At 43.7% G+C, this 23,164-nt stretch overlaps 1 protein-coding gene across 4 annotated transcripts in view; it reads left to right on the forward strand.

The window, feature by feature from the left end:
* Nucleotides 1-23,164, forward strand: part of ASPNAT (aspartate N-acetyltransferase) — an 81,637-nt gene that overhangs the window by 42,636 nt on the left and 15,837 nt on the right. The gene's annotated exons all lie outside the window — the stretch shown is intronic.

Genomic DNA, 23,164 nt, shown 5'->3' on the forward strand with positions numbered 1-23,164 from the left:
GGGTTAATGGCTCCTATAGCCGATACCTCTTGTCCTTCTCCCAGTTTTTCCCAGCTCTCCCAGTCTTGTGCCATCAGCAGAAGCTGCTGGCAGCATTTAGTATTGCAGGGGCAGTACTCATTGTAGTAGCTGAGAGGCTTCAACAATTGTTTGATGCCTGACATTAACTCCTGCACTTCTATAGGCAGGTAGAAATGGGGTGGAGGCTATGGGGGTAGTGGGGACTGTTTGTATTGCCATGTTGCTGCTGTTAACTTTTTGTTGTACTGGGCACTGGCTTTCCTCTCTCTATCCGGTATGACATCCCAACTTCCTCTCTGCCAACCAGCGCTCAAGCTGTTTTCCCCTTCACTGCTGACAGTGGCACAGGGTAGGGGGTGGTGGAAAAAATGGGAAGTGGGATATGAGGTGGAGGCTATGGGTGCCAAACCCCTTTACTGCTCACTTTCCCTCAGTTGTTTTCACTCAGGCATGACAGGGCAACTCGGACTTGGCAAGCGTAATGTCTCACAGGTCTGAGCACTCCGGCTGTTGACTGATAGGCCCCAGAGCCCTGTGGTCCAGCACTCATGTGTGCATCCCAAGGGGCTCCTGCGCTTCATCACTTGCCACACACATGCTGGTCCCTTTGCCCAAGGCGCGTTGTGGTTTGAAAGGGGGCTGGCGTTATGGTCGGAAAAATGATTTCCCAGCTTTTGTGTGTTCAGTTCAACTATAACTCACAAACCACTGTAGGTTTTGCCACTGATATCACAGGTTTTGTTAGGAAGGATGTGGAGACTGTGGTGTTCATTAACACTGGGGTTGTAAAAGAAGATTTCCCCACATTTAGAGCATGGGGATACACCAGCCCACCCCACACATAATGGGTTTACTCAGGAGAATACTGTAATTACAATAGATTCCCCCTCCAAAGCATAGTTCAGGCTGGGGGTGGGTGCCAGGGGCTGAGGGCTTGTGCCTGGGGTGGGGGCCTGGAGGTGGGGGCTCCAGGCTGGGGCACTGGTTTGGGGAGCAGCTCGTGCCTGGGACTGCTGGATGGGGGCTCGTGCTAGGGACGGGTGTCTGGGGTCAGGGCTCATGCCAGGAGTCTGGAATCTGGGATGGGAGCATGTGATGGGGATGGGGATGGAGGGTCTGGGTGGAGCTTGGTTGGGGCACCAGGTTGGGGGGGCAGTTGTTGGGGCAGTTTGGGGGGTTCACACCTAGGTCTCTACAATGGAGGCTCATGGCCAATCTAACTGGTGGGGTGGAAAGGGGGGATCACTGGAGGTGGATCCAAGGGGGTCACTGGAGGTGGACCCAAGGGCACCTGTCTTGCTGTACACAAAGCCTTTTTCTACACAGTTCAATCCACCAACCTCCCCCCCCACACATTTTTCCAGAATAACATCACAGAGAAAGCAGTCTGTGGCAGAGCCCACTTATTGAAAGCAACAGGGGCGGGGGGAGCCATTTCACGCCCACATACACATGCTTATGTAGGAGTAAGTCCCATTAGATTCAGTGAGACATACTTCTGAGTAGAACTACATAGGATTGTTGTATATATCCCATCATTTAAAATCACCTGGCGCACACAAACAAATAATGCCAATGTGTATTCTGTCACAACAACAACAATAATAATAGAAAATAGTGTCATCTTAAGTTGCAGTACCATAATTTGAAAAGGATTTATATTAAGGATAGAATCCACCCACACCAAGCGCTAGATACAAACACACACACACACACACACAAGAATTTATCACTTTGCAAATCCCTCCCCCCACCACCACACACGCACCAGGCCCGAATACATTGTTACACAACATGGCAGCACAGATTTAAATGGATTCCCCTTACCCCTATTTATTCAGTCACAACCCCATGGAAACCAAAAATGCAAATCAACCACCCTTCCGCAGGGGCAGTGCAGAGACCCTGTAATTCCCTCTCCCTGCCTTGATTGACCTGGACCAAGCTGCTCTGCCATGGGCTCCAGGGGGCCCCTTTAAATCACTCCTACCCACCACCCCAGCTGCATGCCACACCTCAGTGTAAGCATTCTGAAGGTGCCAACCGACTCCCCTCAATACAAACAAATAGGATTTGGGGATGGGGGAAGCTCATATCTCCTCCTATCCTTGACTGATCTTGCTGGATTTCAACCTCACTGCTAGTTAACCTATTCTCTCCCAGCCTGGCAAATTTGGCAGCTTTCCATCCATATTTCATGAGACAGGCGGTTGGTCACATCTTTTCACTCTTTTGTCTTGAATTTTCACACTCAATTTTTCTTTCTTCCATTGCCTATGCACTAGAAGAACTCCCCATAGACCTCTATCTCAAAGGGCAATGCTAACTTCTGCCCATGAGGCCCTACATGACGGGTGAATCCTTTTCCCCGGATAACATCTCATAATAAGCTTTGTTATGCACCAAACCTAGCTAATGCACTGGAAAATTATGTAGCTATGTATGTGCAAACTTTGGGGTAGATTGGACAAGGAGGAGCTTAGCTATGCCCCCAAAACTGACTTTTTGCCCCTATGGAAAAATGCGCAAAATGGTCTTCCCAACCATAACTATGGGTGGCCTGACTGGGCCTCCAATAATAATAATAGTAATAATAATAATGATAAGAAGAAGAAGAAGAAGCCTCTCAGAAGTAAGAGAAACCGCACAGTACAAATTTACTTTACCAGTTTATGCATGTCTACTCAGGAGAAGGATTAGTCAGGAGTAAGCATGGGCAACAAGTTCTGAGAGTATCCAAAATCCACCTCTTTGCATGTCATAATAATACTGAGAGAGCATGCCTGCAAAGCAAGCTGCACACACCCATTCTCTCTCTCTCTCTCTTTCCCTCTCTCATATAAATCACACAATTAAATTGGTTGCATTGTCCGCCTCCAGAAAAAGTTAGCTGGATCCTTGTCTCTCCACCATCCATGCTGTAGTGAATAATCATGGGCCCTGGCTGTTTGCTTCCACCTCTGCACACATGTGAATAGTTGGGGGAAAAACCAGCCATAATGATTAGCTATGGGCATTGGACTTAACCCCCATTCTCTGCACCATAATCCCCATTGGCCCCCAGGTGCCTTGCAGGGGGTGGGGGGAGTGATCTCCCCCCAAAATGGCACCCAGGACAGCAGTCTTCTTGAATGCCCCCCATGGTGTGCCTCCGCTGCCATAATGAGGACAAGGAGGAGGATGTACAGCATCTCTGCAGACCAGAGATCTCATATGAGGACTGTGCATACATGATCCCTCTGCTTTGCATGTGCCCCAGATGATGCAGCAAGCTGCCAGCAATAATGGGCAATGCTCATTGACACTAGCGAAGCTGGCTCAATTTGTGCTTTCTTTGTTTTGCTGGTGTGTGTGCACTGCAATACTCTGGGGATAGGATTGTATCAGGAGTCATGTAATGCACCCCCCCCCCCAAGGAATATACTGCAGCGGTGGGCTTTGTAGTCAAATTTATTTCTACTAGGCAGCAAGAATATAGTAAAAGTGGCTCTGAACACATCCAGAGTGCCTTTCCCTTTCCACTCAGCAAGTGGAAACCTGCCCCTCCTACATGGTTAAAGAGAAGAGCTAATAGCTCAGGTGGTATCGTTCCCCAGCATGAGTACCCTGAAGGTCTTCAAGAAAATTGAACATTGCCTCCACTTCCCTGGCAAGCCACAGTCCAGCCATGGTCCAGCAAGCGTCTGGTTTCAAAACCAGGGTTTAAAAGGCTAGGAGATAGTCTTTTCCTCTCTCCCACATCACTCCAGATTTTGCTTCCTTCCTGCAGCAGCTCTCTTTCACGACCCAGTTTTTCTGTTTCTTAACTTCTGGTGTTGGCGCAAAACATCTATTGTTATTGTTTTCATTTCTGGTATGGAAAGTGGGAGTGAGAAAAAGAGAACCCAGCTGTAAGTAGGGCTGGAAAATGGAGGAAGACTGCAGTGGAAGACTTGCAAAAGGAAGAAAGCGGATACTAAATGACGGAGGGAAGAAAAATGGAAGTTTGAAATTGCCCTCTGTCTTCTCTCCAGTCAATCAATTTACAAAACAAGCTTGCTGCCATTCTTAAAATTCTACCTGCAATTGACATGAAATGGCAGGAGCTTGTTCAGTGGGACGTATTTGAAGGAATATATTCTCAGGGTGAGTGGCGGAGGCTGGGGCTGAAAGGTTCTTTAGGAAAAGGACAGCGCTGGGGGGAGTTCAACCAGAGAAGGAGTTCATTAAAAGACAATCAGAGAGAAAATCACCTTAGCTGCTAAGTACAAGTCACTGAAGCCTATCCCAGAAGCGGGAGGGGAGGGGAGGGGAGGAGAGGGAGCCAAAGGGTCAGGAGAGATGAGAAGAGATGACAGGAGAGAGGAAGAGACATTAGTCTGCTGAGATTGTTGGAGTTATAACAGCATGTGAATTGTGTGGATAAGCTTAAACGCAGGTTTGCAGACTAGCTAGTGGTTTCCGGCATTAGCTGAACATCTCACCCGCTAGTCTGTTGTGACAGTTATACACTGATGTCTTGCTAACTAATCTTTTCCTTCTCTGTTAAAAGATTGTTGTGTTCACTAGTAAAGTTTTCTTGGGTGTAATTTCACCTGCGTGTTCGAGTTACCTGCCAACAGAGATGTGTGGAGAAAAGGGGATGGGGGTCCTCAGCAATAGAATGGATGCAAAGCAAGGCGGATCAGGCATTCCCAAGCCACAGCAGAGCATCCACCGGGCAGCAGCATGAGGACCGTGGGGGATCAGGTGCTCCTGTGCTGCAGTCGGGCTTCCACTGGGGAAACTCAGGGCAACGGCATATAAAGTTGGACATCCAGATGGAAGTTCCAGTTAGTTCGAGTGTCTGCCAGCAGGACTGTTCTTGAAAGCACACTTAGGCCAAAAGCAGTTACACTTTTTATAAAGCAAAGACAAGGGTGTCTACCAAAAGGGGTTTTTCGGAGGGAACAAAAGGAGCAAAGATGCCAAGGCTGCCTTCTGAAAAGCGGGTATTAAACCCTTGACTTGTGTTTTTGATACTAGGTAAGCAGGTCACAAAAGTGCACAAGGCTCTCAATATTGCCAGTTAATCAGTCCTGACGGTCAAGCTCTGTTGCCCTTTGCTGCTATCCTTTGCCAGCCTGGCAGTAAGAAATAGACAAAATGGAAGCAGTCCAAAGTGAAAGAATGAGGATAAAATGGAACCAGTCTGCTACCTACAGAAAAATTTGATCTGGGATTCTAGAGAAAGTGATACTTCTGGATTGAAATAAGCAGACTGCTTAACGCGTTAATGTTCTAGTAGAACATTAGTGAAAGTGGGCCAGTTGTGATGCTGCAGCTCAAAGAACTAATTTTACTACCAGAAACATTGCATTCAAACCTCAGGAAGTAATAAGTGTGTTGATATGTACAGTATAGGGTTGCTCTTAAGGGGAATGCATTGGTAAAAGGAGAACAATTGCTCACTATATCCAGTAGAGAGAAAAGGAGCAACAGGTTTAAGTTACATAATATAAATTTGAGTCAAACATTAGCAGTTCAGCAGCGGAACAGCTACCTTTCAGACAGTCTTTACTTAAAGTGTGCCAAGAAAAGGCTGAGCGGGCACCTGCTAGAGGGCCGAACCAGATGTGACAACAGCATTTTCGTAAGTATAAACACAGAACTGCTCCAAGTATATACAAAGGGCAGCGGGGTGTGTGTGATTTTAACAGGGAAAAGGGCCACAAGGAAAAAAGGGCCACAAGGGTAAGCAGTGCAGAACCCTCTTCCTATCTGTGGCTTCTCATCCCTTCAGCTTCTGTTCCCAGGTGCTTTTCTTCTCAGCAGAACTCCATTACCAGTAATTACCATAGCTGAGTAAATGCAATTGAGGATAGTGGATGCCTTCAGAAAGGTGGCTTGGATTAACTAATCTTTTATACACACACACACATCAGCTGTTTCTAAAACTTTTATCAACCATTTCTTCTTTGATAGTATAGTTACATCTTTCCATTGTCTTGCAACATAAATAACCGCACAGACAGACAATATTTGGACTCAATATTATTCATTAGGGAAACAAAGAGATTCATATTAATAATAATACATATCATATAAATTGCATCCACAGTCTGCAACCAGAAGATCGAGATTTGATTGCTTCTGCTGTTAGACAATCTGTAAGGGGTTTTCCAACTCTTGGGACTCTTATTTTTTTTAAGTGTTCTACAGTTTTTAAAAGATGAAAACTGAAGCATGAACTTTTTTCTATTTTGTGCCTCTGTGAAGAAAAGAAACATTTCCCAGTTCCTCACAAGTTTCCTAAGTTGCCTCCTTTTAGTCTAAAATTGAAATGTTCGGTAAAAATGTTTCTGCCAGTAAAAAAACAGATTTCTTGTCCAATGCTGAAGTTGCTAAAATAGTTGAATTGCAATTATACTGAAAGAAATAGAAATGTTACTTATTTTAAAGGGAGGAAGGATGTTTTGGATTATGTAGGTTTAAATTTGCAGGCAATAGTAGGATTGTAGTTTTGTAAAGTGAGCTGACACAACTTATTAAAAATGTGTTTTATAGTAGACTTGGCAAGACAGTGATTTCTCCTTTGGCAATGTGTGGGCCAATTTTCTAAATACAGCTAATTTGAGAAATGCTGGGGTTTTAAAAACAGCCTGGCAATTCTAATATTAAAGATATGTGTAGGCTGTACAGGCAAGTAATATGTAGCTTTTCTTTAATGATATCCACCTCGAAAATACTTACTATATGTGTATATGCGCACCCGCTTGCTCACTCTCTCTCTCCAAAAATACAGACAGACAGATCTGCTGCTCTCAGAAAAGAATTCTGATAGCTATTTCATTAATGTGTTTTTGTAGCAATAACTTTTAAAAATATCCAGAATTTGATTCTGCTCCTCCTCCTTTTGGGCCACATTTTAGCAAAACTGATTACATATTTTGCACAGAATACCTGACCCTTCAGAACTTGTATTTAAGTGACTGATAAGGGGACTAAGATCAGATTTTTCAGAAATCTACCTGGCTATAGATATTTCTATACTTGTAATATAAAATGAGCAAAAAGAGTAACATTTTGCTGTTGAACTGTTTAGAAGAATTCCGCTTTTCCACGTACAGAGAATGAGTAGAGCAGATTACCTTAAGGTTCAGTCTTGAAACTTCTGGCTTGCCAGTAGTTCCTGATAAGACAGTGGGACTGTTCACACAATACACTAACCTGCACTCAGTGGCTGAGGGTGGGTAGTTGTTGAACCGCGGGGTGTTTTTTGAACTGCGGATTAGCATGCTGTCAGTACCCAGGACATTTTCCGTGGGGTGGCTTGTTAACCATGCAGTGTGGCTTATTTTTCTCAAACACGCCACCTTGAGAACCCATGGTTTTTTGTTGGGTTGTTGAGGGTGGTTAACAAGCTAAACTGCCTGGTTAACAAGCCACCCTGCAGAAAATGTCCTGGATTCAGATAACACTTTAACCCACAGTTCAACAAACAACCCACACTCAACCACTGAGTGTGGTTTAGTATGTTGTGCGAACAGCCCCAATGAGGTTATTTAACCCATGGTGAGGCTGCGGCATATGTGGCCATTTTGAATCTGCAACCCCCATCCGGGGATTGTCGTATCGTGTGGACCTGGTGAGCCTGGATTATGTGAGGGTTGTTTAACCCTCGCATAATCCACACTCGCCGGGTTTGCATGTCACAACAACCCCTGAGTAGGGGTTGCATATGCATACGTGGCACCACACTTTATTCAAATCCAGTCACTGAGACTTCTTGTGAGCAAGAGGCACATGGATTGCAGCTCTTAATATTAAATGTGAGTAATTTTGGGTTTTATTCAATTCTAAGTATTATTATTTTTTACAGTACTGATAGCTGTCACTGTTCACATATTAAACACAAGGCTCTAACTGTTTGAAATTTTTATTCTGGTTTTATTACAAAGATGTCTCTGAGATTCTCTATTTTCTTTTCTCAATTGTCTCTTAAGCCAGGGGCAGGTAGAAGGTAGACTGGGATTTACTGGTAGATCTCTGGATGAATGGCAGAAGATTTGTATGGATTTCTAACTCCAAACAGTTTAGTAGCAGCAGGCAGAACTGCAAGTAATGAACTAAAATTATCAGCCACAGCTGGCCTTGTTCTAATCACTTATCTCCCAGCTTCAGTGTTCGTCAAATACCTATTAATTCGTTGCCTTTGACCAGGTCTTTGTGCAGTTCTAGAGTTTTGTTTCAGAACAACTCAGATGTAAATTATATATGTAAAAAAGTATATGTAGTGTATGGTTCATTGGCAACAGATAATTGGCTCTGCCCCCTGAGCCACCATTAACATTGCTGCCAGCCATATTTTTGATCGCGGCTCCAGTAGGTGGACTTAGGGGCTTTAGTAAAAAATAAAGTAGATTGCAGAAGCCTGAAGAATGCTAAAGATGTGCACAGCTGGTTTATACAGGGAGTCTGCAAGGGGGTTTCAAGTGGAGATGTTGATGAAATCCTCCTCTGCTGAATTTCTTCCTGGATTTTGGGGTTCCATATTACCAGAAATATTTACTGGAGTGGAATTCATAATGTCAGAATCTAGAGTTCTTCTAGAGTTGTATTTTCTAGAATGTACACATTAAAAAAATGATTTAAAAAAATCAGCTCAAGCCATTATTTTTGAAGATGTTTCTGTTGTTATGTTGCGAATTTACTCCTGCTTGGAGAACCTTAAAAAAAAAGGTTTTGTGGCCCAAGTGGTTATTTTGAAGAGTGTTACTTTGTTGTTGTTGATATTTTTATGTTGCACAGGAGAGCTGATGTGCTCATACTACTACTACAACAAAAACAACAACAGGAAATGTTTTAAAAAATAAACATTTTTTATTCATGTCGCTGTTTCTGAAGGGATTAACATTTTGTTTTTGTGTTGCACAGGATATGTTGGAGCATTCCTGCAGAAAGGCTTTAAAAAATATCTTAACTGGGGGGAAAAATGGGAAACCTCTTCACAAATATTCTTATAGGCCATTTTTAAAAATGAAATAAATTTATTTTAATTGTTTAAAAATAAATTGGATCAAGATGTTGTTCTTGAAGAGAGTTTGTTAGGTGTTCATAGTGCATAGAAGCGCTGATATGCTCCTGTAGGAAGGAGCTTCTTTCAAAAAGTATCTTTAAAAATTGGCTGAATGGATTACTTTCAAGTGGCTTTATTTTTTGTTGACATGTTTATGTTGCACAGGTGTGCTGATGTGCTCCTACAGGAAGAAAATTTAATAAGTAAATAAACAAAAGAATTACAAGACAGTATTTGATGTTATTTTATTGGACAAGGGTGCTGTTGAGTGAATGTAATTTTATGCCGCACTAGAACACTTCTGCACTTCTGTAGAAAGGCAATAAAATATTGGTAAAAAAATTATTTGTGGATGTTTATGAGAATGAGTGTTCTGCATATACAGATGTATGTGAAGCAAGCTCCTACACTCGAGGAGGCAACCTGCCCAATCAGGCTGGCTCCTCAAGAGTAGGAGCTCTGTGTACATCCGCACAGAGAACTCATTAACAAAAATGTCTGTTGGATGTCTATCAGGGGAGAGGGGAGGCAGCACGCGGTTCTTGCTAGCCCATGCAGCCGGAGTTTGTGTGAGCCCCCCTTCTGTCACCTCCACTGGTATGGATGGAACATAGTAGGACACACAGACATACACACACAGACACAGTACTTTACCCCACCCCCACCCCTCCCAAATGTGGAAAGTGAATGGCATTTCTGCATGCAATTCCACATGTAGCAGAACTACACTGGTTGGGTAATGCTGAAAATATCCTGAGGTCTCCAGTGAAAAGCATGGGGAACCGAGAAATTGGAAATGAATATGCAACCTTGATTCAAGGGCATTTGTGTGGTATGATCAGAGGTAAACTTGACTCAGTGCTACTTACACTGGCTTTTGCCCCCACACACTGAGTCAGCAAAGTTGACACATCTCTGGCCCCAGCTTCTCCACTTTTGGTCCTGGTCGGTGTCAAAGACTTTGAAAATGTTTGCTATCATCCCCATTACTTTGGGGTATATTTCTTAGTGTGATTTTTATTAAATGCTTTGGGGAAACACTGATTCAGCGAGAATCTATTTATTTCACAGGCAGGTTACACACAAAAAAGAAAATAGTGTCAACTTAAAACTAGTATTAGAGAAACTAGCTATGAATTTTCAGGCTCTGAACTCTCTCATATTTGGGCTGTAACTAGATATTATGAAAGGCACAGCACCCTCACATCTCATCCCCAGCACCCCCATGACATCTAATAATCCAAACCATGTGATGTGATATCATGTGCTCCAAGTTTCCCAACCTCAGCAAGCTGTGCTAATATAGTGGAGTAAGGGTGGGAAACTGAGCACAGTGGGGTTGCTTCAAGTATTTTGGATCACTTGATGTTACTAGGGAGGAGGGGATTGTTTTTAGGGTCCACTACAGGACTAATTCCACCCATAGGCTGTTTGTGCTTGTAAAATCATTAGGCATGTAGCATTGTTAGGATTCATCGCAGTCTGCGTGGCTTTGGCTTTCTAGTAGCAGCTGCTATAGGGGCATGTCTTTTGTCTTCTCTTTTGTTTGATCAACGTGACAAGATCAGTACTGAGAACTGCAGATGCTTGTTACGCAGATGTATACTGTTGTAATAAGCTCAGCTGCTTCTCTAGACAGTTGCTCAAGGGGCACAGGAGTGCCTCTTTAGTTATGGCAAGTACCACCAAAAAAAGGTCCCACCATTATAAACTTCAAAATTCTATTGCTTATAAAAACACCTGTTGAACTAATAATAAGGTGAAGTGGGGCATCCAGTTGTGCCAAATTTCAAACCAATCAAATCAAATTTGCCACATGTACAGCCAGCTAAATAATGCTGAAAATTGCTTCTTTTGAAAATTGCATATCATCCCCTCCCCCCCCCCCAATTTGGTGAAAACTGCTGATGTACTTTTATTCAGATTTGTTGAGGAAGCCAAGCCTTCATTAGTTTGGTGGTTCAGACACTACTAAGGTTTTCCTACCACATCAAAGCCCTATAGCAGCAACTGGAGGCAAAGGTATATAGTACATATTCAGTTTTATTCTGAAGCTAGAATGCTGCCAGTATTCCAGTGTTTGCAGAGGAATTCTGTGTTGCAGAGGGAAGCTAATGGATTTTATGGGCAATGCCTATTCCTTTATTTATGGATTGTGACCTCTTAGGGTCAAACTATATGTTACTATACTAACTGGGATCCTAGTGTGTGAAGCTGTAGTTTCCCTCCTCTGCTGTCTTCTCTAGCTGGTGCTTTTTATTCACTCACTCCCCCTATGGTCTTCCCAATCTTCATCCTCTCAGATCTTCCACTATAATTATAAAGATCCTGAGCATGGGAGACCATGTAAACATGGAGAGGACATCTGCCTGTTGAGCTTCTGCCTATGTAATATAAACTTCGTTGCACAAAGTCGTGTAGCATGACTAGTGCATAACCAGGCACAAGCTCAGTAGTCAGAGTTCCGTCCCACTCACTCCTTACCTCAGAAGCATACCTAACGTGGAATCAGTCCTAGGCTAAAACAATGAAGATCCCCCTTCCATCTTTACACATCGAGATTTCCACCAGCAGGCATGCTGCAAGATATCTGTGGTTGCTGTGGAAGCTGAGATGCTTGGTGGGGATAAAATGGGCTGGGTGGTATGGTGTTGCAGCTACTGATGCACAGGCAAGGGTCAGCTCACAGGAGGATTCCTCCTCTAGAAATATAGTAAGGAAAAGTGTGGGTGCATGGAGGTAAAGTTATAAGCAAGCACAATTTGTGACATTGCACACCTTCATGACTGCTACAGGAGCCTGTCTCTTAAGGTGTCCGCCTTATCTTTTGGTTTCCTGGCTTTGGGGAGCTTGCATCAACATGAGACAGCATTAACTGTGGTCTTAAACTGGCAGTTTTTAAATCATTGAATAAGGTCAGCAAAGGCCACTTCCACGTATTATGTGGCAGCAAATGTGTACAAATGGTGTGGAGCCATCACCAGTCCTGGTTCCCTAACATGCACATCTGTATGACAAATACGGTAGTAAAAACATACTTGCTGTGTGAACATGTAAAAAAAATGTTCCGTATGTGTGTGTTTGTAAAACAAATGAATGCTGCGAGTTGTCATCTTTTCACCTGGAGTTATTGTTACGTTACCACCTTAATCAGTCCAAGTGTTTTAATATGCATGAAACCCCCTCCCAGAACACTTAATGGTGCCACCTCTTAATTCAAAGAGGGCTTTGAATTGAGAGTTCACAAGAGGGAAGTTTGCAATTCCCTCCTTCCTCCTGCCTCCCTAAAAAGCCTATCTAGAGGGTTCATGGCCATCCTGAACTATGTGACATGGAACATGGGGCTACTTGGGGAGAAAGGGGATGGGAAGCATTTCGAACTACCTTAAGGGAGGGTAGCATTCCTGGCAAGGGCTTCTGGGGGTTGAAGTCCCAAACATCTGGAGACTTTCTGCCCACCCCTGCTTTAAGGTAAATTATCTATGTATTATAGATTCCCTGGTTCCCCCCTATTCAAATTATGCCCCTGGTAGCATTCCAAAAATAGTTGCTAAGAGGTAAAGGGGCCAGCCCCACTTTGTCTACCCTGAGATGTGAGCACTGGTCTGTTCTACTGTGTGTGCCTTCACCAGCAGCACGTGATTAGGGCAGAAGGTAGGATAAGTTTAGAAGGGAGGCAAGTTGGAAGAAGGCTGTGAACAGGAATGACTGATTAACTCTACTTAGTGCATGCCAACCTTTTCTGATTGAAACAGGGTATCCTATAACCAATTGGAGAATAAAATAATTGGAAAAGTTAACAGACTGGATAACAGAAGAAGGTTGTAAAGACATGCAGAGCAGGGGCCTGATAGAGATATTGAGGAAAAACGAATCAAGGCAGCTGGCCAGAGTACTCAGCCCAACAAAAGGCAAAGGCAAGTGCAGTGGTCAAAAAGAAAAAGAAGAAGAGATTGTAACAGACAAGGACAGGAGCAAAAGGTGCCTAAAACTCCCTGTCTCATTAAAAGGGACAAATTGTGTATTTTAACAAATTTTAACTTTCATACTGTCTAACGTAACTGTGATACAACTGTCTGGTCTTAACTTTGCAACTGTTTTCTACACCAGAATGTTCTGCAGTTATGACAGAATCATACATCATAGGTGAAGGCACAGGCTTGTTTTATCAGCTTTACTCATTGTGCAGCAGATGCTGCTTCCCCCAGGCATCCCTCTTTTCTAGCTTGACATAAATTTAACATAGCTGGTAAGTCCCATTTATCACAGGGAACTGTAAAAAAAAAACACTACGCCCCAAGCAGCAGTCTTGTCAACTGTCTTCTAAAACAAAACAAGATGAAAAGGTCAAAGCGGTTTGAAACAGCGCCACAGGAGGATATAGCTCTCTGAGAGAAACTTTGGCCTTGAAACAAATGACCTGTTTGCTGCTACATTCCACTGTCCTCTTTTCTGACACCTGATTAAGTAGTCATATAAAATATATGTGCAATAAAGGTAAGAAATGGACGCTCCCTTTGGGGGCAAATTGTTTTTTAAAATTTCCATTGTTGATATTGTGTGAAACAGAGAAGGATCATAGGTCAGTGGTGGAGCACATCCTTTGCATGCGGGAGTATGATTACTTCCAGATACAGGTTCTTCCAGATTCTGACTAAAATCTTCTGGTGTTTACTTCCAGTTTCTTCATTGCCACCCATCCTTACCTTTACTTGGAAGTAGGGTCACTGCTGGAGAAATAGTTTAGGAGTATGTTCTTTAGGTGCAAATCTGTTACCTTCAGTGTGGAGTCTTCTCAGCCTTTCCTAATACCCATTCCTTTCACATCTGTAATCTTACCAGATTGTGTAGGCATGTGGGTATGTTACTAAAGGCACAATCCTATGCATGTTTAGACAGAAAAAAGTTCTATAACTCCCAGCATGCCCCAGCCAGCATGGTTGGCTGGGGTATGCTGGAACTGTAGGACTCTTTTCTGTCTAAATGTGAATAGGATTGTGCCCCTAGCTTATGGAGATTCACCAATTAAGAGGATGAACCAAAAAAGATATTGTAATGGTATGAGCAGAGAAAAGCAATGAAAACAACCAAAAAGTGCTAAAAAGCACACAAGTGATATAATTCAACCACTGGACTCTAATAGTATGCAAAAGTCATATATGCATTTTATTACAAAGTATGATAATGTGCATCTTGCATGGAATCCAAATGCACAGTGCTTAAAAGCTAATAGACAATATACCCAAATGAGAGCAAATGAGGGCAGGAGCCTAGGCAGAGGGGGAGACAAGTGGCAGGTCAATCAACAGAGCAGGGAAGAGGGGGAAAGGAGAGAGGTGTGAAATGGAGGAAGAGAATGAGAAAATCAGATCCTGAAATGGAGTAGCATGTGGAAGAGGGAAAGAGAGACAGAAGTAAATGATTGCATGAAACATTAAGTTCTTTCATTAATCCAGACCAACATTTTGTTGTGAGTCCCATTTGTTCACCAATTTTCTTAACAGTTATGCTAGTTGCTGGTTAGTTTTGAGGCACAATTGAAAGGGCTGGTGATAAAGCCCTAAATGGCTAGGAGACTGGTTAGCTGAAGGACTGCCTTTTACTACATGTGTCTACCCAAACCATACAATCTTCATTGGAGCCCTTCCTCTGACTCCCATACTACCATCTGAGGTTAGGCAAGTGGTGACTGGACAGAGGGCCTCCTTGGTCATGGCACCTCACATTTAGAATGCCTGTCCCAGAGAAGCTTGCTTGGCGCCCACTCTTTTTAGTGCCAAGTGAAGCCTTTTTTATTGACCCAGGCATTCCAGCATGTTGAGTAACCGATTTTAATTACTGATGACATGACTGTTTTTGTTTTTTTATATTGTTTGTTGAATTTTTAAAATATGGCTTTATTCTTTTATAACTCCTCTGGGAGCTTATGTGGAAGGGCAACTTGCACATTTTCCAGATGTCCCAGGGCAAGGTCTGAGGGTACCATGATGGGGAAAGGCAAGATATAACCGTATCCTCCAAGCCACGAATTTCTGAAAACCTTTGCCCTAGATCCAGAAAAGGCAGCACTGGTGCTTAATGGACAGTGAGTTCTTTATAGGGCAAGATACATGAAATCCAGATACATGGGAGTCGGTTGTGTTTACCACTAGTGATGGGGAAAACTTCTCACAGCATATGCTCAGAGATATTCTTTTCATATGACTTCAGACATTATGAAGACAGGTTCCAGGGTTGTGGAAAGATAGTATAACTTGTGTGATAAGATGAGGTGTATGTCTGTATATAGTTCATTAATTTCCATCCAACTTTTCTGCCAAGGCATCTCACAAAATAATGGATTTCATGGGCAAGTTCATATGGGAGGAGGTGATTCCAAAGGGTACTTCTTATTGCATAATTTACTCAGTCTTTAGTTGGGACTTCCTCAGATTCAGAAGAGGCTCATAACCAACATAGTGTGTGTGTGTGCCCAAATAGGTCAAAAATGAGTAGCTATGTTGATGCATTAAAATGAAATTCACAGGGATTCACAAGGAAAGTAAAACAGTATCTTTATTAAGATTGCATTGTGAACATTGGTTGTCTATAATAATATAAAGGAGGATGTCTGTCTGTCTAGCACCAAGGCTGTGTAACCTAGACAGCTAAAACTTGGTATGCATACTAAGAGGACCCTAGGGGTGTGCACCTTTACAATGCATGAATTAATTTTAATTAATGTAAACATGTGTGTTTGAAGCCTGCAGTCTCCAGATAGCAGACTTCCCAAACCAGCACATAGCTTTGCAATCAACATAGTTGAAACCAGGGGGGTAGTCCAAGGCTATATGAGTTACATGGTTGCTCCCTCCTGTTTTATGTGGGGCAGCCCCCTTTAGGAAAATGGAGTGGACAGACCCATCCCTTGGGGTTATGGGATGCACCATCACAGGGGCTGTGCCTGTGGGTGCCAGCAGGTATGCCTTCACTCAAACAGGGTGGGCACCATGTGTCCATTTCTGACAGCTTTATTCCTTTGCTTGAAGGCTTCACTGTATCAAACTGAGGGCTATTCACGAGTTCCATTTCCTAGTTCCTAAAAAAGATGCTGTGTGTGGATTTTTTACTGTCCATCTGAACTTTATATACACTGCAGTTACTTTAGCAAATGATTCAAGCTAATCATTGCCAGCAACTTCCCCAACTCCAGGATTGCAATCTGCAATGCAAAATCAAATGAAAGGTGCAACCAAAGTTCAGTACAAAGGAACTGTCAACTCACTCTTACATAACTGGTTGCACTAATATCTGGCTGTTGGCAAAAGGGCTAACTGTTATTATTGTCAGTGTCTACTGAAAGAGAAACAGGCTGGTTGGCAAAAGCATTTTTTTCTATCCTCTGACTGTTTGCTGACCTGAACAAACCTGAAAATGATTTGGCTGCTTTTGCAAGCCTTAAAAGCAGCAGAAAACTCGTGCTGGTCTATGACCTGGCTCTATGCCAGGGGTGGAGCACATATGACTTTCCAGATGTGGTTGGACTGCAACTCCCATCAGCCCTAGCCAGCATCGCCATGGTGAGGATGGGAGTTGCAGTCCAGCATCATCTGGAGGGCCACATGACGTTCCCCATCCCTGCTCAGATTCCCTGCTGCATTTGTCTCTTCCTCCCTCCTTGGCCTCTCGCACACTTCCTATGGAACTGAGCCAATGGGCGTACTTTCTGAAGCTTAGCAAAGCTGAGAACTTATTCAGGTGCTTTCAGACAGAGGAATTCTAGTGCTACCATTCAGGGCTTCTCCACACAGAGGCTTTTTATCCCTCAATTTTACTGGGGCTTCTGCTTCTGGATTCTTTACAGGATTGAGATTGGCCCTTTACATGCGCTTCCCTCCCCCCCTTTCCCCCCTTTATCTGCAAGTTCTATATGTTTCATTTTTCAGCCACTGGATGGTGCTGTTGTTATAGCCCCCCTTCCTCTTTACACAGACAAATCCAACTCGATTCAAAGTGCTTCTTTTTCTTAGCTAATTATTTCCGTTTCAAATTAAGCCGAGGTAATGGAAAACCACGGGAGAGGCATTGTAGGTTGACATCAAGTAAACAGCCCACAAACTTCCATGAGTAACCAGTCTCAATCACAGGATAAAAGCCCCATGTGGAGAAGCCCTCAGAAGGCAGCAATTCTGTCTTCCTGTAATGGATTTTCTGCAGTAAGGAAAAAGACAGAAGTAACAGTGGGAAAACATGGGAGGGCTACACGTGGAAGACTGTGATGTCTGCCCCCCCCCCATAAAATTCTGTGACTGAGGCAGTTCAATGGCACCATAAGAGCCTCATCTAGAAGCACCTCTCATGTCAGGGTACTGTCCCACTCAACTGTAGTACCCCAAGTGGCTGCCTGGGGGGCTTGGCCAGCCCTGTGGGCAGAGAGAAGGAGGAGGAGGCTTTTATCCCTCTCTTCACCTTCAATATGCTGACACCACCAGAGGCTCTTGTATATGCCCCTTCAGGTACAGGCAGTGTGGGTTTATGATTTGCTGAATATGCCATACTGGTATGTGGCTCTGATGAGCCCTGGCAAGAGGTACATTTTTGTGTGCCTGGTACAGCGAATCAGAATTAATATTATGATCAGTAGCAGTTTCTCCACTCTACCTGGCTGTGACTGCAACCAGTCACACTGGTCTCTGCCAGTGCGATATCCTATGGACTCAATCATCCAGGTGAAGTGGACACATTCAGTCATTTCCACTAGCTGGTATGGTTCTCTGCCTGCCTATCTGCTGTGAATGTATTGTCACTGTAATGTCATAGAGGACTAATTAAACAAGTTGACTTTAGTCATCTTTTCCCTTTTAAATGCCCCCCAACCCCCGCCCAGCTTTCTGGAGATAACATTTCAAGCATGGCTGCCTGCAGCTCCAGCTCTCGGCAAAAGGCTGTGAAGGAAACCTCTTGCACGATTCCATTTTGGCTATCGGAATGTCAGCCTGGCCAGGACAGAGAATGAAGTGCTTGAATGCCCTACTCCAGAGGTCTTAGGATTCAGAACTGCTACTATTAAGAGGAGAAGCAGGTGTGCAGAGTCTCACCAGCTGGCACTAAAATCAGTGCATTACCCGGCACATACTGTTGCCCCCTCACATCTGCCTCTGCTTTATAAGCACAAACAGCAGCTACCATGCTAAGAGCTAGTCATGAAAATGGCCTTGTTGTGACCTTTAAGCCTTGTTGTGGAAGAAGAAACCTAGCCTACTATCCTATGGGTACAGGGGAAAGAGTTCTTCCATACTAGAGAGAACCCGTCAGGTAATGTTTGCTTCAGCCAAAGCATACAGTGTATGACTATGGAATGTTTAGCTATGCTGGAAATATTGGTTACGATACAAGTGCTGGAAGCCTTATGCCATAATGTTTATGGGCACTGGAAAGGTTGCACTATCTGGACCTATCCACCCCCTATCCTCCAGTGGGTTGAGGAAGGCAGTTTCAGTTCCATACTCAGGCCTTAATGGACACTGAACTATTATTTATTTGTTGGTTTTATTTCCAATATTTACCTCCCAGCTTTCTGTAAAACAATCAACTAACAAATCATATCATCAATATATGTAATCAATAGCATATTCATAAATGACAAACCAACTACAGCAAAACCATAATAATATAGTTAAATTAAAAAACACAACAAGGAGCAGGAATGCGTAAATTAAATGTATATTTATTTATATTTTTATTCCAAAAGTAATAAAATAATCTGTACTTACTATACTTTGATCCCAGATGGCTCACATCAATAAACAAAAATGAGACACGGCCCTGCCCTTAGGCTTACAAACTAAAAAGACAAGACACACAAGGGAAGGTGAATGGGAGGAAAAGGTAGAGGAGGGAGATCAGTTTGACAATACCAGAATAAAGTGGTGAGTTGTAATTAAGCATTATATCCCATTGGAACAAGTTGATCTTCCCTTGCTGGTGGTTTTGCTTGGATAGTGGTGCTGCAAATGACACAGAAGTTTTTGGTGGTATGGCAAAGGCATGGGGCCAGAATGTGCTCCCCTTTAGCTGTGCAGTCCCAGGGCAACTGACAGCTGGAACCAAGTATACTGCACCAGTCCACCCGCAGTCTAAGGGCTTTTCTACATGAAGCTTTTAACCCGCCACTTTATTGAGGCTTCTGCTTCCAGATTCTTTGTGGGATTAAGAACAGCTCCTTTACGCATGTTTTCCCCTGTGTTTTTCTTTCTCTGCCTTTCTATATGTTCCATTATACAACCACTAGGTGGTGCTGTGGTATAGTGGAATTACACAAATACACCAGGATTTCATGCCGCCATTCCAAGAAATACCAGACTTTCCTCATTTGAAAACGAACATACTATAATGTTTGCAAACATGGGAGAAGCCCTGGATGATTTCGACATCATGTAAAGCACCCGCAAACTACCACGAGTGAGGAATGATGAGTGCACGATAAATGCCTCGGGTAGAAAGGCTCTAACCCTTTCAGCTCATAGGACAGAACTGGATATTAATCAAACGTGGGATTTAGGCACTGAATGAGAAAAATGCAGTCATTTGTGTTTTATCAAGTGCTTTCATACCTTTAAATGACAATAACTTGGAATTGTCAGAGCTATAAATCAGGGAGCCCTTTAAAAAGTCTTTGAAGTGCTGCAGTCTTTATTGATTCCAGAAAATTTTCCCCGAATTATTTGGGTAGCTGAGGAATATTAAAGCAGTATCATCCTTTCTGCTCATCCTTTTCTTGGGCCCATCTACACCCAGCTTTTATTCCAGGGCGGGTGCGAGTTGAGGTTCCTCGTGAGAGATGACGTAGTTGCCACTTCACGGCCATCTGTGGTTTTCATTGGGAAAATGCAGAGTTCCAAGGAGTCGTTCTACTGCGATGTTTTTCATTTGCTACGCGTTTCCCCGCACTTGTGAGCCATCAGTCCCTTCCCCAAACCAACTTCGCATTTTGCAGTGGGCGTGTTGTAGGTGTGCATAGTGCCTGTGTCATTCTGTGACGCCCCTTTACTCCCCCATCCCTTCACAGCACAGAGTTACAGAGGCACAGAGGGGCATTTTTGTCTATTTAATAACACTTTCGCACATTTTTGCAGCTTCGTATCTTCGCAATGGTTGCTTTTGGACTCAGTACCCAAGGGTTGGGGGGGGGTTCTTGGGGGAGGAACAACATCACTCCAGCCACCATTTTGGAGTGATGGCTAGGCACGTACCGCTCATGCTTGTGTGTGCCAACCACCCTTAGAGTTTCAGGCTGGGGAACTGACAAACTGATGGTGCAGAAATGAAGGAGCACAAAACACCCACTTTTTACAAAAGGGTTGGAAAGACATAGCAGAGCCCCTCAAATACAAAACAGCCACTGAAGTGTCATACCCCCACACTCATGGGACTGCACAGCTGTGCATTTCAGTATAGTGGCCTCCAAAAAGGGCACGGTGAGTCTGTTAAGGAAGCGCGCAGTACATTGCGAGTGCATCTCAGGGCATGCTGATTCGTAGCCGCATTGCTAAACAATTGCAGTGAGGTAGGGGGTGAAAGCGGTGCCCTATAGATGGGGCCCTTGTGTTAGTACTTACAAAATCAGTTTCCCTTTTAACACCCAGAGCACCATACATAAAAGAGAATAAAATACAGTTAAAAACAATTCCAAAATACAGTCTAAAGGCAACAACTGAATAAAAAAAGCAGTTTAACAGCAGCAGAAATTACACATTAAAAATCTGTCAAACGTATTTTCAGGTTCTGTCTTAAAAACACTAACATGGGAGCCAGACCGACAGCGAGGGCGTTTTAGAGCCATGGCACCACCGCTGTCTCTTGGTCCAGATGAAGTTTCCAAGCTGTTTTTAAAGAAAGGTTCATGTAGTAAGCACTGCAGTAGTGGTTCAATCTGGAAGTAATGAAAGTGTGGAAAACTGATGCCAAACCTGATAAAAAGGCACTGCTGGCAACTGTCACCACCTGAGAATCCATGGAAAGTGTTGGGCCCAAGAGTACCACTACGCTGCATATCTACTTCTTCGGGAGTGGAGTGGGGGTGCAGCCCCATTGAGGACAGGTGTGCCTCATCTCCCAGAACCCCAGCATGGCAGGAGTGCAGAACCTCAGACCCTGGGGCTACATCTAGTCCTCTGGGAGACCCAATCAGGCCCTCCAGGGTTCCCCTACAGGTCCCTTCCCCTGACCCCACCCCCTTTCCCCCAACCACTGGCTTTCCCCATCCTAAAAGGTTGAAATGCCTCTCCGAAGGCTTAGCAACTGGCAGCTAGAGCTTTAAGCCACAATAGGCCGGTATCTGGGGGTTGGGGCCCTGCCCCTTTTGCCTTCGGTCCTGCCCACCACTGGAGTGCCCCCGAGAGTGCCTTTGAAATGGGGTCCAGCCCTTGGGCTGAAAGAGGCTCTGCACCCCTGTGGTGTGGATTAGGTTTTAGCATGTCCACTCCTGAACCAGTGCTAGACACCAGTTTGCCATTCCCACTGCCTAGCTGGGATCAGAGGATGAAAACAGGAGGTACCATCAGCATACTGATGACTAAACCTCTGAATGACTTCTCCCAGCAGCTTCATTTAGATGTTAAAAAGCATGGGAGACAAGATGGGACCTTGTTTTTCTGGCACCCTGCAGGCCAAAGGCCACAGGGCGAAACAGCAGTCTCCCAGCACCACCTTCCGGGACCAACCATCCAGGAATGAATGAAGCCACCGCAGAAGAGTGTCCCATCAGCTCCTCCCTGCCAGGTGACCAGAAGGGCGGCATAGTCAAGACATCCAGGAGAATCAACCGGGTAGCTTGAGGGAACTGCAGCGTTTTCAGAAATTTTAGGGAAACGTTTTAGAGAAGAAAATGCTAAGTGAGGACAGAACCCAAACAGCCCAATGACAGCTGAGCATGCTCAGTGAGTGGGGAATGCTGAATGACGGGAGGTGGGGGTGGGGAGAATGGAATGAACGGAGTATGCTGAACAGGACTCGGGGGCACTCCACACTGCAACATGTTATTGTAGGTCCCACTAATTTATTTAATTTGTACCCTGCCTTTCTACTAGAAAATGGCACTCAAGACAGCTAACAACAATAAAAAACAGCATTTAAAATATATACATGATTAAAACAGTTATGTTTATAAATACCTATAATTGTGTTTAATGATTAAGTCAACATTTGGAGATGTCAAGACAGTCTAGGCTGTCACAGCTATATTTCAAATTACTTGACAAACGCATAACTATGAAAACTCTAGAGCAGCAATATTATAAAATCATCTTTAAATTATCTGTTCTGTGGGGCTCATCACCTGCTTTCTCTGGGCTAGGGAATAAACATGGAGTAACAGTCAAGGTTTGGGGAAACACTTAGTGAATGAAACACTGGAGTTCGAGAGCAACGGATGAGAGGAGCAAACCTTTAAGTGCAGTTTGCAAATAAGGCAGCTACATTTCACTATGCAGATGATCAATGTTACAATTTAGACATGGATAACGATTTCAAGCTGCCAAAGGCCTCAACAGACTAGTGATATAAAAGGAAGGAAAGAATATAGTTGCATTTCTGAACATGATAACCATTCAAATTTGATTCCATGTAAACTACTATGCAATTAAAAGTTATGTCTGAGTTACTAAGACACTTCTGGACTAACAGGATTCTAACCTTTCATTGGCTCCCTTATTTGCAGACAAAGGGCTTCTTCATACAGAGCTTTTATCCTGCTATTGAGATTGGCTACTCAAAGAAGTTTGCAGATCCTTTAGATGATGTCATTAACCACCAGAGCATCTCATGCACTAAATAACCTTTATTCCGTTTTTTTAAAAGATCAGAGATAATGAGCTATCAAATTACAGTGCTTGAGTTCCCTTTGTGAAAAGAGGAAAACCTGCAATACGAGAAGCTAGACCAATGAAACATATGGAAGACTCAGATAAGGGGGGAAAGGGCGGGGGAAGCACATGTAAAGGGAATCTGTTGTGATCCTGCATTTAAAATGGAAACGGAAGGCCCCATTTTAAATGCAGGATTTTAGGCTGGTGTAGAGATGCTCAAAGTGTGGCTTTATTTGGGATGTGCACACACTACTTTTAACAT

The sequence above is a fragment of the Heloderma suspectum genome, chromosome 3, assembly GCF_057233095.1.
Source record: "Heloderma suspectum isolate Gila_16-S chromosome 3, 16-S_ref, whole genome shotgun sequence".
NCBI lineage: Eukaryota > Metazoa > Chordata > Lepidosauria > Squamata > Helodermatidae > Heloderma > Heloderma suspectum.